Genomic DNA, 16920 nt, shown 5'->3' with positions numbered 1-16920 from the left:
TTGTCACAAGCTTCATGAGAACACCGCTCACAGTGATCCCAGTCTGTCTTCCACATTAAAATCAATGTCAAAATCAGAGTCCCAATGGACTGAGTCTTTGTTATTTTTAATTCTGGGGACAGAATCCTTTTTTTTGACACACAAGTTAAGAAGCAAATGAATTTGATATTAAAATGTTCAAGAAATAATATTTTACTGTAGTATTTAGGAGAATAAAATATTTTTAATAGCACCAAAATATTTCTTGATCTTGTCTTTTACTTGTATTTTTGGTATAATAATTACCTTTTTCTAACCTCCCCAAAATTATAAACAAAACTATATTCTTTTATTTTGAACCTCCAGGGGTATCCTGGTCCAGTTTCCAAATATTTTTGAATGTTCTATAAAATTAAAAATTCATCCAAACTTCAGAGTTGTGAGTTTGACCCATCAGCATTTTCTGAGGGGAAAAAAAGAAAAAAAATAAACAAAACCCCACACCAGAAACATGTTGGTCAGCTCCCGAAAATATGTGCTTTTAAGGAGTCCCAGATGGCCTGGCAGGAGGCATGAAATATTAAATGCTTTTAAAAGAAAATAAACCTAATTATCTTTCTATGCATTCATATCAAAAGATCCTCAATTTTTTGTCTTTCTTTCTTCAAAAACAGAGATACATAGATAGAAAAATTTGGATCACTTACAATTTAACACTGAAATTTCAGTTCATAGCCCTGTAATACAGTAGGATGCTCTAAAATTGGAAATCTTTAACAAGTCAGTATTAGCTGTGAAGTGTTACTAATTCTGAATTCCTGGTGGTTTGGCACTTTAAATTAAGTACCAGATGAGATCAGATGAGGAGTGAGTTTTTTTCATTGTTTGCTCATTCTTGTGTATTTATGAAAGTAATTTTCTAAAAGATCCTGGGCAAAACACTGTAGAAATTAAACACACAAAATATTACAGTAAAACACAAAGAGGCACAGTATTGTATCTTTGGATAAATAGCTCTCTTATTAATTGTGCATCCCAAACAGAAATGAATGCAAATCAATTTTCTTCTGTAAGATATCATTTCATTCATTCCAGGGACCTGAACCACAGAAATAATCATCAATATTTTTCCCTGACACCCAGACATCCATTACAGGATCCCTTCCACACACTCTTCATCCAAGCAAGGAGCTCAGTTTTCCTGAATGAATCAATTAATCTCTGTTTACTTACGTGTTTCCCCATCCATAACAGCACTGATTTAGTAAATCCCTTCTAAAACTAAATTTCAACATTAAACATAGAACTCCGACATGTGAGCCAGCAGAATTCATCAGTGTCATATGGATATTCCCCAGCTACAGGAAACAGGAATTTATTCAGCTCAGGTTTATTGCTGGAAGTGTTCCTCTAGCACACAGGCTGCTTAGCTCTGCTGAAGTATGTGGTGTGCACTTTACATTTCAATAATACAAGGTACTCCTAAAACCAAAGAGTTCCAGTTCCTGGCTCTAGCTGGTCCTACACACCTCACACAGATCAGTGAGGCCCGTCACTTTCTGAACAGAACATTTGCAGCAAAAACCTCAAGACATGCTGATTTGAAAACAATCTTTCCACCTTTGTGTATAAAACACACCTAACTAATAAGAAGAGGTCTAACACAGACATCAATCTACTTTCGTTGCCCTTATCCCAGGGCAAAGGTAGGCATAGCCCAAAATAAGGACTCTGCACTCTGCTGACCTGAAGTAGGAGGTGAGGACTCAGCTGATTTGCTGCAATAAGTGCAGCTCACTAATTTTCCCTGAACACAAAGGAGATAAAAATCCCCACAGAGCAACAACAAATTGCTGAATGTTATGTCAGTGTTTTTCCTACAGAACTTTGTTTCAGGAGGCACGAGATTAAATAAGAGTGAAAGCTTTCACTTAAATGAATAAATTTCTACCCTCCATGTCTGCAGAGGAAACCTCCCAAGAGCTCAGAAGACCTCTTGTTTCAGCATGTCACCATCCTAAAAAATAATTGTGATTATCACAGCCTAGCTTAAAAAATTAGATTTTACAAATTTTTAACACAACACTTTGCATCAGGGTTGGATTCACTCCCTCTTTAGGTGTCTCTTAATCATATTTTTGATTTCTTCATCATGAGCACTAGACACTTGGCTTCCATCTTCAGTGAAAGTTGTGACATTGGTGTCTGTAACTGTAGTGGACCACACCAAATCTGCAGGACTTGCAGAAAATTGCAAGATCTACTGGAGTTACCCCTGCCCTGGTGGAAAAAAGGTAAAGTGTCATAGCCATTCACTCCCACAAGTAAGCTTTCAGCTGCCTTTTCTCATTTATTTATTTTGAGAAAGCAGATTAGGTCAAAATTTGTAAAGGTCAAAAAATTGTAGACTGCTTCTTTAGCTCATACAATACCAAAATATGAAAGGAAATCCTAAATTCTCACTACCCCTAGAACCAGGTTTCCATTTAGTTAGAATTTTTTTATCCTTTTTAAATATACACACCGCAGCTTGATTAAATACTACCCAGTCACAAATCCCAACTTCACACTAAAATGCCTCATCAGCAACTCTTCAGAAAGTCAAATACATTGAGCCACTCCAATTACCTCTAATAAAATTCTTGTACTTTAATTTGGAACAAAATTTCAAGTTTTCCACTCTGGCAAAAGAATCTGAAATATTGCAGAACTTAAACAAAGTCCCTGTAATTCTTGGAGAAAGAGGTTTTAGAGCAGTTCTCTTGGTTTAGAAGCCCATGGTATAACCTGGAATAGCAAGTACAGACATCCAAGTGCTAAGTGGAATTAACACCAGTGTTCAAGAGGGTTATGATCCAACAAGTCCTGACCAACCCAGGTGTGGGCAACAGCACATCCTGCAACACTTGTGTTTCTACTAAAGATTTTCTTGAGTGCTCATAATCTTTCCTCTTGAGCACCGAGAATTGGGGCTCTTCATGCATATACCTGCCTCCTGAAGTGGGGACACATAGTTCTGTGTCTAAAGGACTGGCAGCTCTCTAAGTCCTTTGGGCCTCAGTTAAGTCCTAAGGGCTTGATTCGCTATATTTGTTCAGATCCTAACATCCTAACCATGCTCAGGGCAAGATTTAGGAATTGCTACCGTTTATGGATTTCTTATGTGAGCTATGCCAGCCCTTGAGTCAAGCCCTGAGATTAAACTTCTGTTTTCCAAACTAAGCTCTTAAATTTATTTACAGCAGCTCTAAAAACCTTAGGCCCTCTATGGAAAGGCATGTCTACCTTGATCTTCTCATGGGATCTGCTCTGCAGTCAGTATGCCATAAAGCACATGGAGAAAAAGAGCCCTGCATGCAGCCCCTTCTCAAACCATCATTGTGGGTCTCATTATCCCATCCAAGTCACTGCCAAAGATCTCCATGCTCCTCCTTGATTCCCTGTGGGGTGAGACTTGCCAAGAGTGCCCCCAGAAAGTCAAACCTACACCCTATACATACCTCACAGCCACTAAGGAGTCTCCACAGGCACAGAACCCAAAACCCAGCCCTGCTCTGGTTGGGGAAATAAGGACATGGGAACAACCAGCTGCACACTCTGGAAAGCCAACTCTTCAGCCAGTTTTTGTCAGTGCTGGTCTATTTACTGACTCCCTCACTCTGAAACAGGAATTCCCTAAGAGGAAAGTACTGGAGCAGCCTGGGCAGGTCTGAGCACTGCAGCAGCCTTTTCTTTCTATGGTGGTAAAGGGTACAGTCCCCATAACATGCAACTTTTTCTTTTGCTTTATCATAGGAGAGGTTTTACTGTCTTATCTCTCTTATATAAGCCACCGCTCTTCAGCACAAGCAGAGAGAAAAAACCCATGATGAGGCATTTCTAATTCCTCCCCTTACATGCTCTACTCTGAGTACAGTAGACTGCTACTGAAAATCCTCCCGGCAAACAATGCAGGATCAAAGAGAAGAGCAGAATTCTGTGTGACTTATTACTAAAAAATGAATGGTGGGGCTAAACAACAGCTTAGGAAATTATGTAAGGAGTAAGTATACATTCAAAACAACCCCTTCTAAGGAGTAAGTATGCATTCAAAACAACCCCTTCTAAGCAAATCCCAGAACACTCCATACAACAGTTCTTAAATGGAATATAATAACTGCTATGCTGTTCAATTGTCTTGATATAAGCTCACCAAAAAAATAAGATAAACCTTACCAATCTTCTCAACCCAACACCATCATAGAAAATAAATCTTAAAATGGCCATAATTTTAAACCATATACCACAAAGAGCCAAAACAAAACAAAAATAAACAAAAAAACAAACCCCCAAAAATCCACAAAAATTAGAACAACTCATTATGGAAGATAATGAAGATGCAAGATGTTTTCTGCTGTAGGTCTACAAGCCAATTGCTGAAAATTAAGACTAAACTACTCGTCAATGAAGAATACATGGAAGAACAAAACCCAGCCTGCTCTTTGTTCATACCACGCAAACACAGTGCTCCTCTCTGGAAGTGATGCTTATCAGTGCAAGCAGGACTACAGACCTCCTTCAACAGTGTCGTCATAAAACAGACTTTCTTTGGCAGCTGGGTGGGCTACAAGAAGAAAAGTGAGCAGGTCTTTCTTCAAGCAGCAGTGGTAGTAAGAGGTTGTTGGTGCAGCCAGCAGCCACGATCACTGATCCCACCCAGCTCAGATGCCTGACAGAGCCAAGATGCAGAGTGCACATGTGTCCTGTGCAGGCAGAAAACATTTCCTTGGTAATTAGCAGCAGAGTCTCCTACCTGGGGAGGCATTAATAAACTGCACTCATCATGAAAAATTAAACATCAATGATTGAAACAGCAGCATTTGCTCTCAAGTGTCAGGCTTTGGCACTATAACAGGAGATGACAGACTCAATTTCAAATAGTGATTGCAAGAGATGATGAAGGCAAACTAGTCAGAAACCCCAGCTTAGCATGCAGAGTATTACACTGGTGACAAGTCAAGGATTTTGTTCTCAGATCTGTTTGTGAGAAGCAGTTTTGTACATTCAGCAAAGGAATCAGAAGGGAATAGCAATTACAGAGAGCTGCTGCAGCTGAGCATTTTACACCATCACACCAGTGCAGCTCGTTTCCCAGCAGGATGTTCCTATTGGGAAAACCTGATATCTGCTTGACATTACTGTTCTTCCCACAGCAGTTCAAGCAGTAGGATGTTTCTGAGCAAAACTGTAATGATTCAATAGAGAAATGTTTCACCCATAGAGGGACAAGACATTACCTCACCAGAGCCCGCAGCTTTAGTGGATTTATTGCATGTTATCCCACAGCGGTTATTTTTCCTCCCAGTTTTAATTTTGCAGCACATAGTGGTTCCTTGCTACAAGAACAATTTGCATAACCAAGCAGAGACTCATTTTAAAGCACACTTACAACAGCATCCAAATGCCATGCTGTACACAGGGCTGGGAATGGCACATCAGGTTTCAGTATTGTTATTAAACCTTAATACTTCCTGAGGGCTATGCAGTCTTAATTGTATCTCGTGCCTTTGCCACAGCACTGCACATAGTGTCATTTCAGTACAAATCAGATGAAAACCCATGCAGATTTATCTGATTAATTCCCCTATCAAAGTTTTTGAAACCTGTTTTCTCTGGAAACCTCTGAGGAGAAGATAAGGTGCAATACACAGAAGTGAAAGATTAAAAACACATTGCTGTAGTTTTGTATTGGTACAAAAAGTGAAACACCAGGGGAGAAGAAAGCGTAAAGTGCTTGCTGTTCTCCCAAAGACATGAAACAATGTTTTTTGACAACTAACACTTAAATTTCAGTTTGTTTCCTCACAGTCCCTCAAAATGCACTGCCTTTTTTTTTTCTTTTTCCTTTGTTATTCTTTGATTTCTCTATGGAAATATGGTGGAGCACCACTGCATGCTATCTGTGTTGATAGTGTTTTAAAAAATCATTTTAGGAAAACACACTGTGCCATATTTATTCAATCTTACAGTAGAAAGCAGGTTACTGGTGCTGCTTTACTACGTCAGCCTGTAACTCCAAGTTCTGTATTTAGAAGTACAAAGCAAGAATTTGTAGAGGGTATTGCATCACTCACTTAAAGACACTGTATGTGCATAATTTGAAACAGATCTTCTGGACTTCCTTGGATTTTTTGTAGCTCTTTGTTTATGTTTGCAGTCTGCCCTGTGGTCTGCATCCTTTTTTATATACACAGCTTCTTTGATGGTCTTCTATGAGAGGTTTTCCTTGTGCTTCTTTCTCTTATTTAATTATTCAGTGTCTGAATTAATAAACAGCTTAGAAAATGAAAATGTCACAGCTTAGTGCAGAATGCATCCATTACTAAAGTAGGATGCAGGACAGTTAAAGGTACGTTACACCCAGTGATAATAGAGATTATCTTCCTCCAGCTGGAATACAAAGCAAAAATATCCCATTGACAGCAATGAGAGCCAGTGGGCTTAAAAGATTCTCATGATCTTACAAATTAAGACAACCTACTTTTCATGAACAGTGACAGAACTTGTAGTCTAAGCATCATTTAAGAGCTATGAAGTGCACAAATGCTCAAAGGGATTAAATTTAGTTTAAAAAAACAATTTGCAGATCTCATGAAAAATGTTATAACAGTTTGATCCAAATGTGTGCAATCAAAACCACAAAAATTTGCTAACCTCTCCCCTTCGCTCAACTTGTCCTATAATGAAATACCCTGGGGAAGGAAACAGGCCATAGGATATAACTTTTAGGGTTTTTTAAATTCTTTGAAGTACTTGGTCTGGGCATAAGCAGAGAGGTTGATAGATGCTTTGGAGATTGAAGGATAATTTGGGCTTAGTTTTATCAGATGGATTTGAGGAAATAGCTGAGATTTGACTGAATAAAGATATGCTTATGCACTGGCTTCTACCATAATTTCTGCCTACGTGGAAGAATGCAATAATAATGCTTACAGAAGCATCCACAGGGCTCTGAAAACATCTAGCACAATCCAACAAAGCCTGATACACCATTTGTAGAAGCAGAGAGAAGCAAAAGAAGGTAAAAATTGTCCCCATGGCTCCTCACAGCCTCACCAGTCTGGATGCAGCAATGTCCCTGTTTCCTTCTTGCACTCCTCAAACCTCTTTTCACTGCAATTGCTTTCAGCCATTCATCAGAGAAACAGGCTGGGGGAGATTTTCAAAAGAAGTGCCCCAATCTCAGCTTGGGGACATGGACCTGCTGCAGGGAGGCAAATCCCAGACAGTGTGGGACTAAAACTACATTTTCTTGCCAGGGACATCTGAAGCAACACACATTAACTGTAAATGTTAGAAAACCGCTTTTTCTGAGGAATCAATGGCAAATTATGTTTTATATTAACATGAAGAACCACATTTCAGCAAAAGAGGTATTTCTTAATTACTATAATCCTCTCCAGCTGAATTCCTGTCAACTACATCCAGTCTACTTCTGCTAGCAGAAATCAAAGTTTCCTTCTTGAAACACGCCAGCATTTTAGGCCTAACTGAAAAAAATTTTTCTCATCTCAACTACTTACTATGTCTAACCCCCTGAGACACTTATCTTCTAGTGTCTCCAAACAAGCCCTCATTTTTAGCTGTTCACAGGCAGACAGTCAAGTGCTGTAGGCTTTATACAAACACAAAGTAAGAAATGGACATCACCTCAAAAAGTTAAAGTAGGACGATTTGAAAAAAAGTGTGGGGAAAATCAAAAGTCATGTGGAAGAAACACCCCAGCAAAAAGCTTTGTCAGTGGACAAAAGAGAGAAGCACTGATGACCTGATAGTTTAGTGCTCTGTTATTAGAAACTCTTTAAGCACTCCATCCTTCTACTACAAAAAACAAGCACCTTATGTGGTTGAGGAGAGTGTGAGTTCACTTTAAGAAGTCTGAAATTTCAAACATAATGATGCTCTACAATGTAATTCCCCAGGGCACCCATGAAAACCTGTGCTCTCTGTGGCTGGGAAAGGGCTCACAGAAAGATATACATTAGGATGTGCAAAAGCATTTTCTGAGACAACAAAACGTACATCATGTTTTAACTGAGAAAACACAGAAGCAAAGTTAAAGAGGAAATTATTGTAATCTATCCTGTGGCAGACAAATTAAATCAGAAATGTTAATCCTTGAAGGCATATAGATGCTTGATTAGGCAAAGTGTATTGATTGGCAAAAAATTTATTCCAAGATCAAAACCTGCATTGATTGCTGTCCCTCTGCTTACCCAGTTTAACCAACGTGGCCTAAGAGACTCGTGTTTGTGGAGGGTGGCTCTGAGAACAGGCAGTTCCCTTTCCCTTTCCTGCTCTTTCCACCCCATTTAACAGGACTCCATGGTGGTGCCCTTCCATCCCCACATACTGTGGCTCCCCACCTATTTTGCTTATGCTTAATTCCATTTCTATCTCCATTTTCCACCAGCAGGAGCTAAAACTGAACACTGGGATGGAAGCTGGATGTAGAACAGGGAGAGCCTCTGCAGTACATGTGGCAGCTCACTGTGGTGACAGACCAGCCACTGCCCTTCGCTGAGCCTTCAGTGCCAGCAGAGTTTCAGGGGCACTTGTGCCACAAGAAAAACAAGGTTTTTGGCTGCTGTCTTCCCAAGGGGCCTTGAATGAACAGTGCCATAAGCTAGTGTCATGCTCAGTCTGGAACAGTCCTTAGTAAATCCTTATCCAGCATCAAGAGATACCACATTACAAGATGACAACTTGAACCTCTTCTCCTTCCTAGCACTATTGTTTATGTATTTTCAGATCATTTCCACAGATTTGCTTGTTTATCTTTACAGATAGAAAATATAGTATTTCTAGTTCCCCAGCTAAAAACTTTGTTCTCAGCAGAGCTTGCAATGCCTCCCAGTCTAGTACTACCTTCAAATTCAATTGAATTTTGTATTCACAAGCCAGACTTAATGGGAAATACATTCTGTATATAAATTCCTGTGGGAACCCAACGGACAATACATCCCAATTTAAAGTATGACCATCTATCATTACCTTTGATGCCACTTTAGGTATGTCTGATATTACTTGGGCCTCAGAAAATTTATTTGGTGTGGTAGGTAAGAGTAGGAGGTGATGGTAGAAGGTGCTCCTACCAATGAGTTGGAACTATCTGGTCTTTAGGGTTTCTTCCAACACAAAGCAATTTATGTTTTGACAAACCATATCAATACAAGGTCAAAATTAGTAAGTCACCTTTAAAAGTCACTTCTATATTCTGTGATTTTCCTTTATTGAACCACATGTACATTCCTAATGAGTCCATTACCTCCATGATAACTTACGATTTTTCTCTTAAGAGAGTTTCACTATTACTTTACTACAGCCAGGATTTAATACTGTCCAATGACATAAGCCAGAATAATTCTGGTTTTCTCTTAAGAGAGTTTAACTATTACTTTACTACAGCCAGGATTTAATACTATCCAATGACATAAGCCAGAATAATTCTGGTTTATAATTTAAATCATTGCAATATTGCCCTTCTCAAATAGAAGATAACTCCAAAATTCTCATGACTGCTAAACAAATTTGCAATGATGCACTAAAGGTGTAGGTAATTCCCTCTTTCATAGATCCTGTCCCTCATACCTGCAGGGCATCTCTAACTGCCTCTTGCTCTCTCACAAGTGTAGCTGTTTGTTTAGTGCTTCATTTATCACCTCTCCATGCACATTTATCAGCTTTCCATGCACCTTTTTGAGGGCTTTTTCCAGCATAGATGAACAAGGAAGTGTGAGAGAGAGAAATCAGATACAACAAAAGGTTGAAATGCAAAATATTTTGAAGTCTCTCTGCATTCTTTTCTGGGCTACTCAGAATAAATGTGAATGACCTACATACTGTGCATACACATGAACTTATCAATTGGGTTAGAAAGGTTACATCTACAGTGGCTCAGCTCCAGTTCAAAAGCAGTTCAAACAGAGCCCTCACAAAAAGAATCTCAGCCCTGCCTATTCACGTTAAAACAGAGCAATTATTCTTTATGATTTGCTGTTCCACAGTTCATTATTCTCATCTCTCTTGGTATTCACTTCAGTGCTGGACCCAGTGTTTGTCATTCAAGTAAGGAAGGATCTTTGCAGATATGAAATGCAATGCAAATACCAAGCTTCACAATTTATTTTTTTTTACAAGCATTTCCATTTAAATTTGACTGCTCAGTTAATGAGTGGTTTAACCCCAAAATTATAGCAACTCTGAAAATAGCCTATAAAGTTTTATTCTGTCTGTTAAGATTAGTCTCATAATTTTTCTACTGGCCTTCAGTGTTGCACCAAAATAAAACAGATCTGGTGTTGCCACTAGAGTTACCCTAAACACATAAAAAGCCATGCAAAGCCTAAGCACTGAGCAATATAAATCAGGATGCATAATTACACAGCAGCTGCTCACTGGCAGGAAGGAACCCTGTGAGCAAAATTTGGCCTGGTGATTTTGAATAGGATTCAAACAGATACCTACACTTCTCAAATTGCTAAGACTTAGTTTAATGTTAAAGCATAATGTTTGCTAGATCCAAATCATTGTAACTCTTTACAATTTATTTTGTCTAGGATGTGGAATCATAAAAAATAATACTCAAATGTCAATTCCCTTGTATTTCAAACCTGCTTTTGTTGTTGCCTCCACACTTAGGATCAGAAACAAAAGGGATATATAGAGATCCCCAGAAGATGCCTTGGGAATGCAGATACTTCTCGGATATATATATGTCCAGCATATAGGGGTGTCAAAGGTTTTGGCACTGCCCAAAAACTCCTGAATCACTTTTCTGAATTTAAGTGCCTGCTTCCCCCTTGAATGCCCAACATGCACCTCCAGCTCTTCTGGTATCTAGCACTGGATTCTGAGGCTTAGTACTGCAAGAGGCCAGAAGCCTGAAAATGAGAAAAAATTAGCACCTCGCTCTAACTAAGGTTTTTTAGCCCTTTGTAGGATTTAGCCCTAGCTTTCCTAAAGCTCACTCATCAAAAGTAGTTTTTGAAAATGAGACATGGCTGTTTGAAAATCTTAGACATCACTAAGGTCAGGGAGACTTCTGCTCTTAGGAAGCTAAAAGCTTTAGAAGGAAACCACAGGAGCACAGGGGAAAAGCGCTTTAAATACCCAGCCCTGTTTTCAGTTACCAGCACGAGCACCCTTTTGGGGAGAACAAGTAACTTCCTTTGCCAGGGCTGTTCCAAACAGCCCACAGCCGTATTCTAGATCCTAAAAAGAGCAGGAAAAAAGCTTGTTGATTTATATCTATATATGTTCAACACATGCACCAACAACCTGCCACCCCACTGAGCAGGGAGGATGGGGGAAGGGAGCTGATCTCAATGTCAGAACCTGGGATCCATCAGATCCCAGGATATGGACACATGGGTAAGCAGAGTAGCACACTCTTCCAGATAATGACAATAATCTTTTTAATGTATTAAAAATTCAGCCAGAAAGGTGGTAAAGGAGATTTTGGGAAGGGGGTGGGGGGAAGGAAAGATCAAAATAATAGTTTCAAAGCACTGTACTTATTTTAGACATTCTTACAGCGTGTTTCCATAGGAACTGGAACGCAAAGGAGCACACTGCAGCAGCGTTCACAAATGTTGAAATGTTGTGTGGTTTGGTGGCTTGTAAAGGATCGGTTAAGGGCACCATGACCACTCACAGTCCCAGGCACCTGCTGCCTTTGCTGCACAACAGGATATTAGCCATGATGTTTTGCAAAATCTAGGAAAAGAACCTTTTTTGCCAATTTGTTTTTTCCTGTCATCGTGCAGGCATGGCTGTGTAGCCATGTGTACAGCCTCATTCCCGGGCACTCCCCACCCAGATCCACCTCATGTGGGGCATGAAGACAGAGGTGTTTAACCCAGGTTGTCTGGTTGCTGTGGAGCTGGTGTGTCCTAAGGAGTAGCAGGTGGGTCTGGTTTTTGTATCCAGCTTCAGTACCCAGCTGCTGAGTGACCTTGTGCAAGTCACCTCAAGTCAGATCTGCTCCATCTGTCGGCTGTGTGAAATGCATCTCACCCAGCTCTGCAGGCGAGCCCTTCTCTGGCCAGCTGGACAGCTTCTATCCTGCCTGAGACACCCACACCATGGACAGGTCTCTTGTCACATCCATACACTACACCCTTTGCCCACATTGCCCACATTCTCAATGTGCCACATGGCAATTCAGAACTGCCCGCTACAAAGTGAGGTCTGTGTTGCAGCTCACCAGAGCAGCGTTCAACTGCATGAAGTGGGTGTTGCATGTCTTGGAGCAAGGCATGTGCACAGGGGTGCTTTTGGAAACCTTGCTGGTGAGAGAGCACTGGAGAATATTTAGGATGTGGGGAGCCAGACCTGGTGTAGCATCACCCTTAATGCCTCCTGTGTCAGCCCCCGCCATAAGCTGTCCTCCTCAAAATTAAAACAGATTCTTTCTCAGACGAAATTAATCAGCTGTCTCCAAAAAGCAGCATTAGAAGCAAAGAAACTCAGGCAACGAGATAAAATCCAGGCAAAAAGAACCTGGGACTGAGCAGGAGAATAAAGCTATTTAACTGCATTTCTCAAAGAAAACAGAGATGCTCCAGAGTGTGATGAACTGTGCACCTCACCCTGTGGTGGTGAGCCTAAATGACCAGTTTAACTTTAGGTGGTAAAAATGAGACAAAATTGCTCCCACCTCCTGTGCTGTCATTCCTCAATGCACGCAACAGTTCAGTGGCAGCAATCCCATTTGTAAAGGATTTTCTCACCAACTTGTGACAAGGGCTGTGCAAGCACTGGTTACTTTTACTTAAGAATTGAGAAAAAGTAGAACTTCATTACTTATGAATTTGAAAACCTCCTAATATTAATATATATTGAGACCCGCCAGACTCATACAAGTAAAGGTGGATAAATTTTAACAATCAGGGTCAAACACATTCTTCTTTGGACTTGCCAGGTTTAATGTCACATGCCAGTAAGAAACTAAGCCAAATGCCTCTGTCCAGAAGTATCATCCAAACTACAGCCAGCAGAATCACACAAAATCACAGAAGTTGGAAGGGACCCACAAGGGTCATCGAGTCCAACTCTTAGCCCTTCACAGGACATCTCAGCCCAAATGCTCCATCAGTTGTAACTACCTACAAAAATATTTATGCTGTTGTGGAAGTGCAAAAACTATTTTTAAAGCTTCATTTTGTAAATTAATTCAGTGGTTGCCTACATCACAGAGGTATTTTATAAACACTATTACAAAAACATATAAATTTACATATTTAGATGCTCCACATACTGCAATGCTTCTTTCTCACCAAAACAACTTCCACTGTACATATTGCCATGGGAATTCATGTTTAATTACAGATTTAACAAAGAAATATAGATGTAGGATGTCTGAACCCACATCTCATTTCAAATGTAACAATGACAGTTTCAGTCAGTGTAAGGATAGAAGTATCTGGGAAGCCCTGACAGCCTCACAGTGAAATTCTGTGTTTAAAATCTGATTACTTAAAAGAAGAAAATTCTGAATATTCAATCTTTTCACACCTATCCAACAAAGCAACTTTGGCAAGGTGCATTGAAACTTTCACTATGTCTGCACCTTGTATTTTAGGCATACGAAACAGTATGTTACAAATAAAGATATGTATGCTTTTTTGCCTGTGAAGTCACTGATGTAGCAGAAGACATGCTTTAATGTCAGTTTCCAAATCTGAGTGAAATTTAATTACTTAAACCAGTGCTGTAACAAAGACACTAAAGCAGGATGTAAATTTTGCACACCTGCATGTATTTGCACAACTCCAAATGCAAGTACTGAAACTCCCAGTGGGGAGTAAAGTCACAAGCCACAGTGAGATGGACTAAACACAGAGAGCAGTCTGCTTCACACCCCAAACTAAACAAAACAACACATACAGCTGCAGTGTAGAGATATTAGGATTTCTGATACTGCTATTTTTACCTTAGATAACTCAGTCTATAATAAAGAATACAGTGTCCTGCACTGGACAAGCTGGCTGCTGTGAACTCACCCAAGCATTCAGCTTTCTGTTCTGGGTCCCCTTGTGGGCAAGTCAGATCCAGATCTTCTCTCTCGCATCCAAACTTGGTTTGTTTTTACCCGAGACCACATCTCACTCCGAGAAACCATCACTCTCAAAAAGAGCAGAGTGAGCCCAGCACGAGTCTGCCTGCAGGACTTCTCTAGGGGCTAAGAACAAGTAGAGATCTGCCAATCTGGCCACCCACTCTAGAAAGCATTTCTCCAGCTTAGCTTTCCCACCGTAAATTCTTGATGCAGAGAAACAATTAAAAATAAAAAGCAATCCAGTCGTTTATCTCCAAGGCTGGAGAGAAGGAAAGAGGCTGCCACAGCAGTGCCTGTTTTGAATGCTTGGCAGGTACACAAGCACAAGGGGGATGATGCTATAGATAAACATAGACAGAAATAGCTAGAAGGATGAGCTGGCTCAGGGTAGCAGTGGTGAAAGGCAGCAATCTCCCTTCTCCTGTGATTGTACAAAAACTAGCAGCTGACCCACAGACTCACCGAGAGTGTTGGCAGGAGAGGGTCCCTCCGGGCTCTGAGCCTCACACTGGAAATATCCTCCTCACACAGATCCCCTTCCCCATCTTGGATACATGCTTTGAAGGCTGCATCTTCTCAGCCTGCTTCTGACTCAGAGCACAAAACCTGCTCGCTGCCTGTCGGGGGTTTTGGTGCTGTTCCCAGAATCCTGCCAGGAAGCTGCAGCTCACAGATCCCCCTGCGCCAGCAGGAAAATCCAGTAACTGTGGCTCAGAAAATACTGCCAAAGCACAAAACTGAAGTATCTGGGCAGCCACCTCATCTCTCCCCCATGAGCAGCCTCACACAGCTCTCCCTACTGCTGGTACCAGCCCACAAAGAGACAGAGATGTCACCTGGCACTTATGCAATTATGCTGCAAAAATACAAAACAGTTAAATGCGAGAGTTTTACACAGCTGCCACCATTTAATCACCGTTTTTCCCTGCTCCTTTTCTGTATGGCAACAAATTCTAATTTTCTCCTAAAACTGGAGAACAGTCTCACCTGAATGTGCCTGCACTGGGGAAGAAGAAGGATTAAAAATCCTGCTTTTTAAAGCTGCTTGAGCAGGAAAAGATTACTCAGTGCCTACTTTACCCTGTGCAGTATCAATATCCAGGATCCTTGTCTGTCAGTATGATGGGACACCAGAGAAACTACACAGCTTAGAAAGGGTTGAGATGGGCAACGACACTGAGCTCAGCTAGAGGTGGCAGTCTGGGAAGGGAGACACTCCTGCTCAATCTGAGAAAACTGAGAAGAAGGGAAGTAAAAGAAAGGTGAGAGTGACAGGCATTACCACTGTGGTTTCACTGGTGGGGAGCAAGGGTGATTGAGGACATGGCAAGGTGTGCATCAGAGAAGAGATAAACTACAGAAAACTAGGACTGGGTTACAGACAAGTGAAACTATGCAATACAGCAGAATTCATGAGTGGGGCAAACAGCCAGGAATGTGAGAACACAACAGAAGGAGGGAACAGGCATGGGAAGAAAGCGATGTCATGAGAAATGGAAGGAGAAGAATCATCTGAGAAACAAATTAAAAACTCAGTGCTTAGAAAGAAAATGAGGAAACATAAATCACAAACTAACACCAACCTAATTTTAAATAATTTTGTTAATCTGTTGTACCTGAAAACATCACATTCTGACACATGTTCTGATTCCCTTTTTACCACTGGGGGTTACGTTACTTCAACCACTGAACCATGCTCCTGTGTCCAGGAGGGAATGCCCTGAGGGACTTCCTCACCTCCTTTAGAGCAAGGGGACACAGGACCCCTCTAGCCCAGCGTTGGTGGCAGGGCAGACAGGAGCCATGCCATCACGGAGCTCTTCACCTCCCACGCCACCACTCCATCAGCCTAGTGGAGGGGCACGTACAGATGTGGGATCAAAGGCTGCTATTATGGGACAGCTGCTGCCTCGCTCACCAGCTGTCAGCTCAGGCTGCTTGAGGAAACCTCGCAGGCTACAGCTATCCCATTCAATTAGTCATTCCCAAGTAGCTTCCCGGGAATAAGGTCACCTTCCAAGATACGACTGAAATGGGGGACTGCATGCAGCTGCCTGATGGGGACATGCCCTGACCCTACAACTCCTGAAAATGGGCCTGGGAACCCACTGGGAGAAAACTGCCTGGGAGGGCTCTAATTCAGGCCAGGAACTGCTCCAGCAGCTTCCCAATGTCAGCAGACAGGCTCTCCTTGGGGCCTGGCAGTGCCCTTTGCTAATAGAGACAAACCTGTAGCTTAACATAATACTGCAGTTGGTCAGAGAAAACCTATTATTTTTTCATCCCCCTTCATTTGTCTTGACTACCATGGAAAATCAGAAAAAAACAGTATGTTTGTCATGGTAGGAAAACTCAAGAACCTTAAATAAATAGCTTTTGAGATAGGGCTGATAAAGAAAAACCTTAGGTTCAGAAAGATAAAGCCTACAAGTGACAGCAGAGATACAAATGGACGCTTAAATTTGACAGGAAAAAAAAAACCACAACAGCAAGCTTTAAATAATTTGTGTCCAGGCAGAGTCTTCAGGCACATTTATTTGCTGTTTTCCATGAAGGAAACCATTATTGTTATAAAAATTACCACACATTTTTTTGATTATGTTGTTTTGTTGGACAAGAACCAACTTTGCCTGACAGTGCAAATAAAATAAAAAGGGCATTTCAAAAATTCACAGGGTGTAAACTGTTCCTTTCTAAAACATTCCTATCAGCTAGGGTTACCTCCTTTCAGATTAATGGAGAAGAGAGCCTGAAAAGCAGGTAACTGTGACCTAAAGAAACTAAGAGGGAAATGTTTTGGCAGTTGATTGGAATAAGTACTTTGTACCAAGCAGCTGATG

At 40.9% G+C, this 16920-nt stretch overlaps 1 protein-coding gene across 3 annotated transcripts in view; it reads right to left on the bottom strand.

Moving 5' to 3' along the window:
• The window catches only part of MTUS2 (microtubule associated scaffold protein 2), a 262354-nt gene that overhangs the window by 218503 nt on the left and 26931 nt on the right, over positions 1-16920 (bottom strand). The window contains exon 1 of one of the 3 annotated variants that reach the window (XM_066544873.1): positions 14543-14816. The exons of 1 other annotated variant lie outside the window; for it this stretch is intronic. The gene's annotated coding sequence lies outside the window, so the exon portion shown is untranslated. Of the gene's footprint in view, positions 1-14024; positions 14121-14542; positions 14817-16920 lie in introns of those variants that run through there. One more of the 3 variants, XM_066544876.1, reaches the window with a different exon arrangement.

The sequence above is a fragment of the Molothrus aeneus genome, chromosome 2 (genome assembly GCF_037042795.1).
Source record: "Molothrus aeneus isolate 106 chromosome 2, BPBGC_Maene_1.0, whole genome shotgun sequence".
NCBI classification, from domain to species: domain Eukaryota; kingdom Metazoa; phylum Chordata; class Aves; order Passeriformes; family Icteridae; genus Molothrus; species Molothrus aeneus.
The sequence above is the reverse complement of the archived record's forward strand: the minus strand, read 5'-3'. Positions and strand labels throughout refer to the sequence as shown.